At 39.9% G+C, this 14,650-nt stretch overlaps 1 protein-coding gene across 1 annotated transcript in view; it reads left to right on the top strand.

Annotated features, from left to right (window-relative positions):
* The window catches only part of LOC128734599 (BTB/POZ domain-containing protein KCTD12), a 37,248-nt gene extending 23,736 nt beyond the window's left edge, over window positions 1–13,512 (top strand). Inside the window, exon 2 of the mRNA XM_053828878.1 lies at window positions 190–13,512. The gene's annotated coding sequence lies outside the window, so the exon portion shown is untranslated. The remainder of the gene's footprint in view (window positions 1–189) is intronic.
* Window positions 13,513–14,650: the final 1,138 nt, after the last annotated feature.

Here is a 14,650-nt window from a genome sequence, read left to right as displayed (position 1 = left end):
GAAACGCAAGGCAATGGCAGAAGTTTCGAGACGGGATTCTTTTGTTGCTAACGAGCGGAAATGACAGAGCGTCTGATTACAGTTGAAGCAATCGAAATTGAATGAGTGCTCAATGGATTTCGACCACTCAGATAAAATTGAGGATTTTCTGTCACTGATAAGTTTTTTTCTGTCTCACATTCTTTTCAGACCGTCAAACGTCAGGTGATTCTGAGCGATCGGAGGTCCCCTCCCCACAGGGCAAAGGGAAACCGCCGCCAATGGCGGCCGAACTGCTTTTGTAGCCCCTTGGAAGTGTTACGTGCCGTAATTGGACCGATTGCTCGAGTAGTGGATAGGAAAATGTTCTCCGCAGGAAAACGACCAAAATCGATGCATTTCCTTTTTGTTTTTTTTGGTTCCAAGACAACAACAACAACAACAGTAAGCAAATCTGTCTTTCCTGGTTCGTACAATCATCATCAACATGTTCATCGTCATCATCATCATCTAACTGTTTCGTCATCATCGAGTTACCCACCGAACTTAGTTTGTTTGTAATAATCAAAGCAGGCGGCAATCATTTGGAGTCGATCGATCGATCAATGGGACGAGAATGGTCGGTTCACAATTCAGTTGCCCATCGGACTTAAAAAGTATCGAGAAGAGAAGAAGAAAAAAACTAGTGTTTTAGAGAATTCGACGAGAGAGTGCGATAAAAACGGGTATTTCACTGTAACTTCCACAATATTTAGGAAAACTACTATAAATATTTATATTGTTGTCTATTATTCAACTCCCCCTTTCTCTTATAATCAACTTTAAATTCTTTAGAAAATCTACTGTTGTAAAAATCAAAGCTAAAAAAACAGGTTGGGCCTCCCAGAGTCACAGAACCGAAACGCAATTTCAATTTAAGTGCAACCATAAATCAAACGGAACGTTTAACGTATCAGAAGAGAAGAGCTGCAAACGACCAAAAATCTTGATGATTGCAATCGGTAGCTTTTGATTGAAAATCTGGTTTTGACACACACATAAAATTGCTATCAAACCGAGAAAAAAAACCAAGCGCAGCTTGTGTGACGCGATGATTCTGAGATTTCCACCACAAAAAAAGAAGATAAAATAAAAAAAAAGTAAATATATGCCAAACAGGTAGAAGAGTATAAAACGAAAGCACTTTTCCCCTCTAGCAAACCGTAAATATCAATTAGGATGCTGAAAGCAAACTTTCACCCGTCGTCGTGCACCATTCCGCCGGAATAAAATCTATCAGCTGCTAAATCCCGTGTCCCCGTCCCTAAGCCAGCACAGCAAAAAAAAAAATGAAAGAGAATAACACCAAAGCTTCCTCTTCTCTGGCAGCAGAAAAACGACAGCTTGACAGCCCCCCCAACCCGACGCCATCTTGGGAGCGAACTGTCACCTGTTAATTCTCGGAATTCGCTCTCTCATGTCCCTTACTAGAGCACACTTTCAGTGTGTAACCCCGAACCGAGGCACGGTCCCCGTCCGTCCGTATTCAACGGAACGGCGTCGAAGCGGATTAGTCCGCCGGTTTTTTTCCGCATGCAGCAGGAGCAGCACAGTCACATTCCGGCTCACCTACACACTGCCAGTGCGCGGTGCGGAATGGAATGTGGTTGGACGGTCCTCTAGCTATCGGTGGTAGCTAATCCCTAACCCCAGCAGCCCTGCCTCCGCCGAAAAATATGCGAGGTACTCAAGCGTGGGCATCGCCGGATACGCGTACAGGCTGAACGGGTGCGGATGGCATGGAGTGGGTTGAAGAGGGACCTACGCTACGGTATGGTATGTTCGCACAGGAATTTAAGGTTTTATAAGCTTCACGGTGTGTCGAGGTGAAGGATTACGCGACGGTGACGTGGGTGAGGGACGGTGAATGTGAGGACTTCGGGAAGGGGATTTTGTCTTTGGGTTAAAGAGCTTTTAAAGGAGATTTGATACTCCTCTGGAGATTTGATACTCCTATGCCTCCGAAGGATAAATAGCGCGACGGTCCACCTATCAAAAATGACTCTCAATTTGCTTTGCAACATTGGGAATTTATGAACCTTTTAACACTATGGTAGACTAACGATTCTATTATAGTTAAGACTGTGGAAACAGTTCAATCCAGAAAAAGAAGCGACTCGTGCGTTTATACTACCGAAACGTAAGAGGACTACGGGTTAGCCTGAACTCGTCTAGTCCATTTGCAAGTGGGTGCAATTACGATATAATTGAGTTGATTGAATCAAGTTTTGAGTAGATAAAACGTTCATTTTCTAGACTCAGTTTTACTGCCTGTCGCGTCTCCGGCTTAAATCAGTAAAACTACTTCATAATCACTGAATAAAGCCAACTTTTTGACAATGATCGTACAAAACCACTGCATATCAAGCTACCCTAATTGATCCATATCTTGCCGTTTGATTATGGTCGTACTGAACCATATTCTTAGTGCAATGATGATCGTACCAAATCATTGTCCTTATCAATGGTCATCCCGAACCATTTCATCCATCTATGGTCGTACCGAACCATATACGTTATTCCATAATGATTGGGTTTTAGTCACCGCACTTCCAGGTGCATGTGTTCAAATTGATTTCGATCAGTGAAATACTAAATTTTGTTGATTAAGTTTCGTTAGTTACTGTTTACGTTTTATTCGGCCATCATCAGATATTTACTTTATTCAACAATAAACGCACCGAAACATTTCATTTGTCTAAGGTCGAACCGGACCAATCAATACTGTGCCATGTAGAATCATGTTATTTACCAATGGCAATGGCCGCACCGTGGGATGAAACCCACATCTAGGTGGACAACAGTCATTACACTAAAACCGTTGGTCCTAGGTATATAGTATCTTCGGAGAAAATTTGTTATTACTACTTCCGCATTTTTTGATGTATATGGCATTAGGGTGGCCAACATAATAGTTTGGAGGCAATTTGAATTGCTGCTTTAGAACCGTTTTTTACGTTATGGACATTTGAAAAATGCATATTTTTTTTAGAAAAAATGCCTATAGCACCAGAACCGAAGGAGATAGCGATTTGATTCCTTCAAACGAAATGTGCGTTTTCATTGGATGTGAAAGTGTTCAGAAGACAAGATTTGTGAGAAATAAACACGAAAGGAGATATTAAGAAAAAACGGATTTTTCAAGTCCACCCCGGTCAAAAAACTTTAAATTGCTTCATCCTATCAACCATAAGAGATAGGACTTTCATTTTTTTAGCAAAGTAATTCAAAATTTAATGTTCTTTAACTATGCTGAACATTTTATTCAGCTAACTTAAGCCATAAAAAATCTTATGTTTTGCACTCGCTTATTATTATGGCCACCCTAATGCCATATACATCAAAAACTGCGGAAGATGAAATAACAAATTTTCTCCGAAGATACTATATACCTAGGACCAACGGTTTTAGCGTAATGACTTTAGTCCACCTAGATTTGAGCTTCAACCCACGGTGGGCCGTACCGAACCATTTAATTCTTATATGGTCGTACCGAACCATTTTAATTGAATGCCATGTACTGTCCATAAATAAATATCCGAATCGATTTCAAACCACTTGTGCAGCAACCGATGTGTTTTTATTTCACTTTTTTCCATTACTCATTCAAACTAATGGTGCGGTGTGGTGGTTTCAGACGTAAAGCTTGAAATCCCAAAGTTATTGGATCGACAGCCTAGACGGCAAAATTCGCGGTTCCTATTAGCGACGGCATGGTGAAGCTGCTTCTACCTTCTAGTTTCAAACTCTAGTTTGAACCTCACGCTTCTTTGGCAACTTCTTCGGGGAGCACGGATTAGTTGTTTCGTCGTCCACTTCCTCACGTCCTCACTGGTGCTTCCGTACTGTTTTAAATAGTTGAAAGCCATTTTGGGGACTCACTAGTAGGAGATAATTGGCAACGTATGCATGTTAGCCAAATTTTTCCCAGGATTGTCGATTCTGTTTGTGTTTATGAAAATGTTGAAAATGTTCGCCGGAAGGAACTCGGCCACAGGCATCGCTGTATCAATTTAACAGCATGGCTTCAGCATGTATGACGGGTAACATGCACAATGACCTCTTTTACACACAAAAGTAATAAAATTGCTTTTTTCTCAATTTCATATCCGTGGCATATTAAACAAATTTTCATTTATGGGCAGTACAGAATACGACCAATAGTCGTACCAATCCATTTCATGCATCTATGGTCGTACCGAACAATATACTTCATTTACATACCAAGTATTGAACCATACATTTTATATTCGGAGTTCGGAGCATCTGAAATTTCCCTTTATCAATTATGTTGGCCATGTGGACTAGGCCTTTCATCGTAAGGATCGAAAACATGAAAGATTACAAGGTAATAAACAAGCATTATGGAAAACATACTGTACCAGTTCAGTCATTCAAGTTCAAGTCTGGACATATTTAATCATATGTACGGATTGCAGATAAAAATATTCCGCGTACGTTCAGGTCTTTTCCTGGCTGGAAGGAAAACCCCTGATGAAGGTCATTTACTTAGTTTTATTCCACTAATACTATGCTATTAGTCAAAGTTTGTTTCGTTTCCCCCACATTTCTGGCTTGAACGATAAAGATGCCCATTTGTTATAAAGCAAACAAATGTATTATTGCTTCGTTTATAAAGCAATGTGTAATTTTTGATTTAGATAAAATAATTTAGTCATTTGCGCTCGTCAGTATCTCAATACACATAAACTTCGTAAGTATCATATACTTACCATCAGGCGATTGACATTCACAAGCACATAAACAGTGCAGTTTAGAGAGACTAATATCGTCCGCTGCCCCAATTATAATATATTAAAAAAAACTTGATCTACCTTTGGCAACGTCTTAAGATTCTCGACCGAATCCAATTTTAAAGAAAAAACTTCGACCTGTTGGGACGAGCAGATCTTGTCAGTTTTTCTGGCGTATTTCTCAAGCACAGACATCAAATTTGGTCTACAGGTTTAATCGCCGTAAAGAATCTTCGACTTGTTGAGGCGAGAAGACTCTGTCACTTTTTTTCTAAAAGGAAAGCAATCGAAATCACTGCAAACAGATGGCGTATTTAATTATGGTCCCTGCTTGTGAAGCAAAGCGATCACAAAGCATTAAAATCCGTTCATAATTGGCAGAGCTGTTCATTAATATATTCGTGACGGTAACTAGAATTTAAATTATGGAATGATACCCTGCAGTAGGACGTAGTCCTATATTATATTTGTAGCTGATAAAAAAAATAGCATTTAAAAACATTCGTAGCCTTTTTTTCTACCACAAAAGTTGTTATTACGCAATGTATTTGGTACGAGAGCACGTTCGTAGCACATTTTGCACCAGAACGCATTTGACATTGTACGGTTATTGTCTGGCATCGTTATCGAAGAACTCAGGCTGAGAACATTGTATAGAAGAGAAAATATACTTTTGCAATTATGATTTGCTTCTGTGGTTTACGACATCGTCGGCTGTTCTTATGGCAATATGACAAAAAAAACAGCTCAACTTTCATTCCCGATCAATGTCATCCGCAATATACATTCGCTCTCAAGTTGGTTGAACTGTTAAATTGGGCCAAATTCACAGTGAGAGGACGTCGAAAAGGACAAAATGGCAGAAGACTGTAGTACAAAAATGAGTACGGACTTCCCGAAAAAGTTTCTTGTTTGAAAAGTAACGTTTTCGTTATTTCCACGAAATTTATCCTTTCTGCCGTTCTGGTCACTATTCGAATGTGACCACACAGTGTAGTGGTACAAAGACAATGGCGTCACTATTCCTTCCGAGAGGTGATCCCCCAGCTCATACTCTGAAGCTATAGCTGATTGGAAGTTTGTTATAAAATTCGCTAAAAAAAATCCTATCCTATTAACCCTCAGGAATTGTGGAAAAAGGTCCCGGTTGGTTCAAAATTGTCATGGGTTATGAATGCAGAAAGAAAGAAATATTTCATATCGAGAACTGCTCCGGGTAGTGAAAAAAGTGCAGAAACTATCGTTGGAATAAGCATACCTTATATTAGCAATAAAGCACTAAAGTATAGTGCTTCCGTACTGTTTTAAATAGTTGAAAGCCATTTTGAAGTCTCAATAGGTATGAGACAATTGACAACGTATGCACGTTAGCCAAATTTTTTCCCTGGATTGTCAACTCTGCATGTGCTTGTGATTGTAAATGAAAAAATTGCTTCTGCGTTAAAAATGTTCGTTGGAGGCAATTTCGCCATAGGTGTCGCTGTATCAATTTTACGACATGGCTCAAGCATGTATGAGGGGTAACATGCATATTAAACAGGTTGCCATTACCGTGTGAACCCTCTTTTACACACAAAAGTAATAAAATTGCTCTTTTCTCAATTTCATGCCTGTGGCATATTGTTAACCATTAAATGCGCACGCTGAAAAAAATCATTTAATAAGAAAACTTACTTATCTAAAGGCGGTAAACATAATTTACTTTGGGGATGTTTTTTCACTATGTTGTTTTAAAACAACATTGCGCATTTAAGGGTTAATTCATGGGCAGTACAGAATTATTTTATTCACCAATCGTCGTACCAAACCATTCAATTCATCTATGGTCGTACCGAACCATATACTTCACCAACAGTGATAGTAACGAATAACTTCGGTGTATGACCTTACAGAAATATTTTGGTTACCAATGGTCGTACCGAACCATTTCTTTCGTTTTAGCTATGTTCGCATCCGTTCCATTTATATTCGGAGCTCGGAGCATATGTTCGACCATGTGGACCAAGCCTATCATCGGAAGGGTCGAAAACATAAAAGGAAGCAAGTTAATAATCGTTACCTTGTTTTCTACCGCAATTACGAATGGTTTGTATTTGGTACGAGAGCACCTTCGTAGCACATTTTGCACCAGAACACATTTGACATTGTACGGTTATTGACTGGCATCGTTATGGAGGAGATCGGTTCTTATGCTTATATGACAAAAAAAAAACAGCTCAACTTCGATTCCCGCTCAATGTTAGTTTTTTTTTCGGAGATAAAATCCGAAACTATAGATTCTATCCAGCCTAGAGCCTACGATCATCCCTCAGGAATTGTGGAATAAGGTCCCGGTTGGTTTAAAATTGTCATGGGTTATGAATGCAGCGTCGAAAGCAAAACTGCAAGAAAGAAATATTTCATATCGAGAACTTCTCCGAGGATTTCGAAGTACCAAAAATCCTCAAAATCACATTTACTATGTGATCAGAAGATAGCTGTCTTGGGTTGGTTGGTATTCATTCAACAATCGTCATTGCGATACTTTTATTTTCAGAATTGGTGACGATGGGAAAACGTCTGGAAAGGTTTTGGTTTCAACAAGACGGCACAACATGCCTCATCACTTGGGCAACAATGCACCTTTAGCGTCGCATTAAGATTTAAATTGTCGTTGTGCAACCTTAAATTACAAAATCCCTCTGAAAAGAATGATATTTTTAGCGACGCAGTTAGACAGGCCCAAAATTTAGGAGCTGCAACAGACTGAATAGCAAATTTGAGGTTATGCTTGGTGGAACAATATACAATATGGTGGAACGGATCTTAACTTTTGGGGGACTTGAAATGATTGCTAAATCAATCTATCTCAGCATATTCATATACAGTCAGTCCACAATCATGGGTCACACACAATTATGGGTCATTTTATCTTCAGCCAATTAATGCGTGAATATTATACTAATTGATTGATAAAATTGTTACTTATAAGTAGCACTAACAATTTGATCATGATTGTGGACTGACTGTATACAGTCGGTACAGTCAACGACAGCAAAATTGAATCAAACTGTGCGTGCAAACTCTTCAAAAGAACTTGCCAATTATCAAATATTAGCAGTGGATATCGCAAATGTCCTTTCCAACTACTGTTACCAGTTTACAAACGCGAATTGGGAATACAAATGCAAAACTTTGGGTGAATAGTGATCGGAAATCGCTATTTTGTCGCTATTTTGGTCAGAATGTTAATAATCAGAAGAGTTTAAATCTTCCAGCTTCACCACATACAGGCTGGGCCTGGGAGCAGGCGATCAGGTCCGTTAAAACCTCCCTTGCGTTGCTGTTATCTTGAAAGCAACTCAACGACGACGCAGTGTTTTGTGTTATGCAAACCGCAGCCGAATCCAACGTCATTTCGCACCGGGTCACGAATCTGCCAGTGGACGCCGAAAAAAAAAATAGTCGAACCACTTCATTATGCCCAAGTCATCGGCAGTGGTTCACCCAGTGAAGCAACCAATGCGCTGCGAGTAAACTGGACTCACTGTTGGTATTGCTCAACCAGGCCTCCAGATGCAGTACTGTGCTGGATTTTTATCATTGTAAAAGTTTTTAAAGTAGATTTTCATATTATTTTAGTTGGACAGAAGTTGGACGTTACACATTCACGCAGAGTTCAGAGTTGACTTACGAGGGCTTTTCAAACCCCCAAACCTGGAGTGCGTTGAGATAAGTGAAATTGCGGTGCAGTTCAGCTAAACACAGACCCCGTTAACAATAGAACGCTCGGGTAGTGCTTGTCAAATGACCGGTATTCCAGAACAGAGGACGCAGGAAATCGCAACGAAAGACTTTCTAGCTAGGCTGGATGACTTTAAAAGATACATTGTGCTAGGTTGGCTAGACAGGTTTTGGTTGTAAAGATGATTTTGTTTTATCTGCGCCTATCGACACTAGCGTAAGTTCCACTAACGTTTTGGTAGTAGATATGCATTGAACCGGAAATAACCATTTGCTACACTTATACTTATAGCCTCCTGGTTGGATAGTTCCTTCGTTTAATCGACCGCCAAGAATTGTTTACAGAATATTAAGTTGAAGCTCGGAGCTCGTCGGTTGCACTCCTTCAAAGTTCACGCTTCATCGCCACGGTGGAGTACCACCGGGAGAGTTGGCGTCTTATAGAGCGCGGGCTTCGTGCGAACTTGCAGGCTGCAGGGCCTAGGCTATTAACGCAATCCGTAGGTTCTACTCATAGCTGCTATTCGCCTTTTACCTTCACGACTCACGTCGTTGTCACATATTGCTAATGTACTTAGAAAGATACAGTCATTGACTGCTTCAAAAGTAGCTCCATCTATCACTGCCGCACTTACAACACCCGAGGGACTACCAGCCAGCATTTACTTAATTTTGGAAAAGTTTATAATAAGCCCTATCACCGCAGCTTCCTTCTTAGAATGCGTATAAGCCTCTACCACAGTACTACGGTTAACACTGGATTATGGATTTCATTATGGACGCCTACCCTTCGAGTAGCACCGTGATTTTGCTTCAAACCATCCGGTGTCACAAAAGAGTTCTATATTCGGATGCTTCACGTTACGCCCTCAAGTATCAGCTTCATCAGCTTTGTTGGAAATGTTCAAACATAATCCACCACTTTTTTAACACACAAAAATAATTAAATGGCAGTTTTAATTGGCATATTAGCCAATTCTTCATTTATGGGCAGTACAGAATCATTTTATTTATCAATGGACGTACCAAACTATTTCATGCATCCATGGTCGTATCGAACCATGTACTTCATTGATCAATTATCGTAGCGAAGCATTTCACTTAGCAATGGTCGTACCGAACCATTTAACTCATCGTACCGAACCATATAATTCACCAACCAGTAATTGAACCGAATTATTTCAGTTTATGGCCATACAGCAATATTTTGATTACAAAAGGTCGTACCGAACCATTTCTTTTAAATTAGCTATGTTCGCAACGGACTGTTCCATTTATATTCGAAGTTCGGAGCATCTGAGTTTCCCTTTAATCAATTATGTTCGGCCATGTGGACCAAGCCTTTCATCGGAAGGGTCGAAAACATAAAAGAAAGCAAGGTAATAATCGTAGGCTTTTTTTTCTACCGCAATTATGACTGGTTCGTGTTTGGTACGAGAGGACCTTCGTAGCACATTTTGCACCAGAACGCATTTGACATTGTACGGTTATTGTCTGGCATCGTTATCGAGGAGATCAGGCTGAGAAGATTGTAAAGAAGAGAAAATATACTTTTGCAATTATGATCAGCTTCTGTGGTTTACGGCGTCGTCGGCTGTTTTTATGGCAATATGACAAAAAAACTGCTCAACTTCGATTCCCGATCTTCCCGAAAAAATCGTGCGTCGCGATTCGATTTCACGCGTCCGCAATATAAATTCACTCTCGAGTTGGCAGAAGACTGTAGTACAAAAATGAGTACGGACTTCCCGAAAAAGTTCCTCATTTGAAAAGTAACCTTTTCGTTATTTCCACCAAATTTATCCGTTCTGCCGTTCTGGTCACTATTCGAATGTGACCACACAGTGCAGTGGTACAAAGACAATGGCGTCACTGTGCCTCCGGAGAGGTGGTCCCATACTCTGAAGCCATAGCTGATTGGAAGTTTGTTATAAAATTCGCTAAAAAAATCCTATCTTATTAACCCTCAGGAATTGTGGAAAAATGTCCCGGTTGGTTCAAAATTGTCATGGGTTATGAATGCAGCGTCGAAAGCCAAGCCATCCCAAAGGAAACTGCAAGAAAGAATTATTTCATATCGAGAACTGCTCCGGGTAGTGAAAAAAGTACAGAAACTATCGTTGGAATAAGCATTAGCAATAAAGCACTAAAATAGTAACACATTACATTGACGAAAATTAACCTCTCGTATTAACATGTGTATCGGTTCAATGGTGCCGTCAATAAACGGAATTGTTGTTTTCGAAGTACAAAAAATCCTTCACTGTGTATGATCAGAAGATGACTGTTTTGTGTTAGTATTCATTCAAAAATACTTATTGTGCCACTTTTGTTCAGAACTGGTGATGTGAAAAACGTCCACAAAAGGTTTTGGATCCAACAAGACGGCAACATGCCTCGCCGCATGCGCAATAATGCACCTTAATGCACCTCCCAGGAGGCGCGATATCATAAATGATTATTAAGATTTGAATTATTTCTCAATCGGGCATTTTCGAACACCAGCTGAACGTGCTTTCATCATGGAAGACGGCGCACCTCCACCGAGTGCGGGGTTTGTTCTATAGTTTTGATTTCTCTTTCGTTGGGCATCCTCTTCGGTTCAGTATGATGGATTCTACCTAAATTGACTAGTTTTCGTTCTGCTTTGCATCTATGACATCTATTTGACTGGCCGTTCCCTTAGTGTAAGAAATTGATGCTACTCGGTCGGAAATAGTCAGAAAAGCGCCATGTTCCCCATGGGAGTAACTTAGGGTTGTTGATTTACTTTCTTTTACTTTACTTTTAATTGTCGTTGCGCAACTTGAAATTACAAAATCCCTTTAAAAAGAATGATATTTTTAACGACGCAGTTGGACATGCTGGCAGTTATGGTTGAGCGAATTAATCAGGCCCAAAATTTAGAAGCTACAGCAGACTGAGTAACGATTTTGAGGTTATGCTTGGTGGAACGATATATATTGCTTTCGTAACTGGTAAAATGAAAGTTTAGAATGGCTTAAAATTGCCTTGCTATGGAACGGATAGTGCTGCGAAAATTATATTCTGCATTCGGAATCGTGCTACCGGAGAGCGAGAGAGAGAGGGAGATAGATAGATAGATAGATAGAGAGAGAGAGAGAGAGAAAGAGAGAAAGAGAGAAAAGAGAGAGAGCTTAATCTGATGCTTGCCTGGTTTCGCTTTGTCCCTCACCATTCAGCCAACTGTTCGAAAACTGGAATCAACTGGAAGGATTAGCAGGCGTTCGATGCTTGTTCTTAGAGAGTATTGATATTCGGGCAGTTTTTAAGCAATCGATTCGTTAGCTTTTGAGTGCGTGTCCGTTCTTTTTTTTCACAGGTGCTTTAAGAGGCTCGTTATGATAATGAGTTCCTTTGGTCGTTTGAAACTCGCATCAAAGTTCATTGTACTTGAAAAGACCTCAGCCAGGATGTACGAAAGTCCAGTCAAAAGAGCAAAATTGTGTCAAACTATGCACTCCGTGGTTCCCAAATCTGCAGTGGATCAAGTATGCTTGAAAAGACTTAGCCACCCATGAGGTATGCTATGGATACCGTGATTGACATTGTAGTTTGATGTCATGCGTTCGCGCGTTCCCCTTTATTGCCCTCCACTACTGTGGCCAGTTTACTAACACGAATAGGGAAGGCAAATGCACCTGGAAATCGCTTGTATTTTGCCGATTGAGTCGTACAAATTAGCTATCAGACTGTTCATAATCGGAAGAATTTAAACCTTCTAGCTTCTCCCCATACTGGCGGGGCTTGGGAGCTTACGGTCAGGTGCGTCAAAACCGTCCGTCAAATATAATTGCTGCACAACTTCATATTACAAAACACACCAAATGGAATAATATTTTTGGTAACGTCATTAGACAAGCAGGAAGTTACCATGCATTGATAATCGTTATAATCGACAAAACAACATACATTGCTCCTGTAACCGCTTCTGGTGAGGAGCGTTTTTTGCAGTTTTTCAAACTTAATTTGATCTCCATCACTATCTATCTCTATCTCTATCTATCTCTATCTCAATTAGCAATGCTGAGGAAATTATGTTCTGCATTCGGAATTATGCTGCCCTAAAGAGAGACAGAGAGAGTTAGAGTGCTAAAGAGAGAGAGAGAGAGAGAGAGAGTGAGTGAACGCGTTTGACCATGCGGAACAGCATTGATCGAAGCATCGAATCTGCGAGTAATCGTCACACGCACAGACCATGATCCGTACCGCTCATGACAAACATCTATTCTCAGCAGTCGACCGCAGTGTAACAATTCACCTAGTTGCGAGAAAAAGTGCTACTTGTGTTGTTTGTATTGAAATTCACGTACTGCACACAACCGATCGTCTGTATTTGTTAAATTTCTCTACACAATCAAGCAATCGACATGATCTGATTCGATGTTTGTCATAATCTGTACAGATCGTGACAAAAAATTTGTTGCTTACAAGTAGTGATGTCAATGAATCCGAATCTGATCGGTCCTATGCTTTTGATCACTAGAAGCGATATTTTCATCCCTGGACACGAGCTCTTCAACTTCAACTTTTGTACTTGATTGGTTGAAAATGGTTAAAAATGGGAACTACACTTTTAATACCCCGAAACAGTGGACCCCTCGTCCGCTAAGCGACCCGACAGTTCCAAAAAAAAGCTGTACTTTTAGAGAGATCTATTATGGGATATAGAGTGAGTAATGGTTAAAACGATTGTTCCTATTAGCGCGCATTTTGAATCGTTATTCAAAATTACCCAAAAGCACTGACTTCAGGTTGCAGTGTAAAATGTACGGAACGTAAGAACAGGATCGAAGATCTCCTTCATCAACCAGGAGACGGAACGAATGAAAGAAACAAAAGGATTGCTGTTGTGCCGCCGCACAGTGGGACGGCTTCAAAAATAGGCGGACATCAGCTTTTGCGGAGAAACTATTAAGTTTTTCGCATTAGTGTCTTCGCAAAAGTTTCTTGGTTTTTAATTTATTTTTTTGTTAGATGAAAAAAATTTACATTAAGGGGGTGAATCAATAAATAGAAAAATTAACTTTTTTATTTTAGGTCAAAAATAAACAGTGCCTAAGGAAAAGTGGTAGAGGACATTATTTCAAGAGTATTTCTATCCCTTAAGGGAAAAAAGATATTGAGCTTCACAATAACAAACCCCTTAATATCAATTTTCTTAATTTTACTTGCTTATTTCCGTTTCTACATCGTTTTGATGTTCAGTAAAATTTAAGATATAGTAAAAATACATCTTTTTGCTGAAGAGAGCGAGGCTCTAACCTTATGGGATTTTAACCGTTATGTGTGCGACAAAAAAAACACCTTTAGCAGGGCGACAAGGGTACCCGGGTACCCAAAATTGATATTGTTATAACATCAACAATTTTAAACCGATTTCGACAAAATAGGTGTCATTTGAATCGTTTATTTATCTAGTTTTGAATCATTTGGCCATTTGGCCACTAAAAGACATACGGAGCCCGAAAATCCGGAATTCCGACAGAGTGTCCGCTGTGAGGAAGAGAAATGATTGTATTGCAGCAAAATCAGTCATGCGGATATAAAAACTCTAAAGATTCGTACAATGTACTATTTCATATAATGAGATGAATCAGGTTGGCCATTCCGAAGTAGGTTCCTGTGGGGTCATGGGTGGCCAGTCCAGGATTGGAGGTAAAACCTAGCAATATGGGTATCAAAGTTCTTGGAATTAGTTCGGTAGGTGATATTTTTTACATTTCGATGTATTTTGATTGGTTATTTCGAAAATGGTTTCTACGGGGTCACAGATGATACCGCAGGATTCAAGATAATGCTTAGCATTATCAGAACCGTTCAAAACGTAGAACCATCCGTTATACATTTGGAACCAGTTCCGAAATTATTGATCAGTACTAAACTGGCCATATCCGTTCAAAACATCTAAAAGATCCGCTAAACCAATTCTAATATTGGATTAGGCACCCAACTGGCCATCTGTAATCCTACAGGGACCCAATTCTGGAATGGCCAATGCGATCTAAAGTCACCAATTTATATAATAAGATGAAAAAAGGGTCCACAATGTCAAGTTCAAAACTAATAGCTTTACTGAAGGCTGATATTCTTTCAAAACAAGCGGCTTTCCACGTTTTACCGGACGTCGCTCC

This window comes from Sabethes cyaneus, chromosome 1, assembly GCF_943734655.1.
Source record: "Sabethes cyaneus chromosome 1, idSabCyanKW18_F2, whole genome shotgun sequence".
Taxonomy (NCBI): domain Eukaryota; kingdom Metazoa; phylum Arthropoda; class Insecta; order Diptera; family Culicidae; genus Sabethes; species Sabethes cyaneus.
Note: the sequence above shows the minus strand (reverse complement) of the source record. Positions and strands in the feature narration are given on the sequence as shown.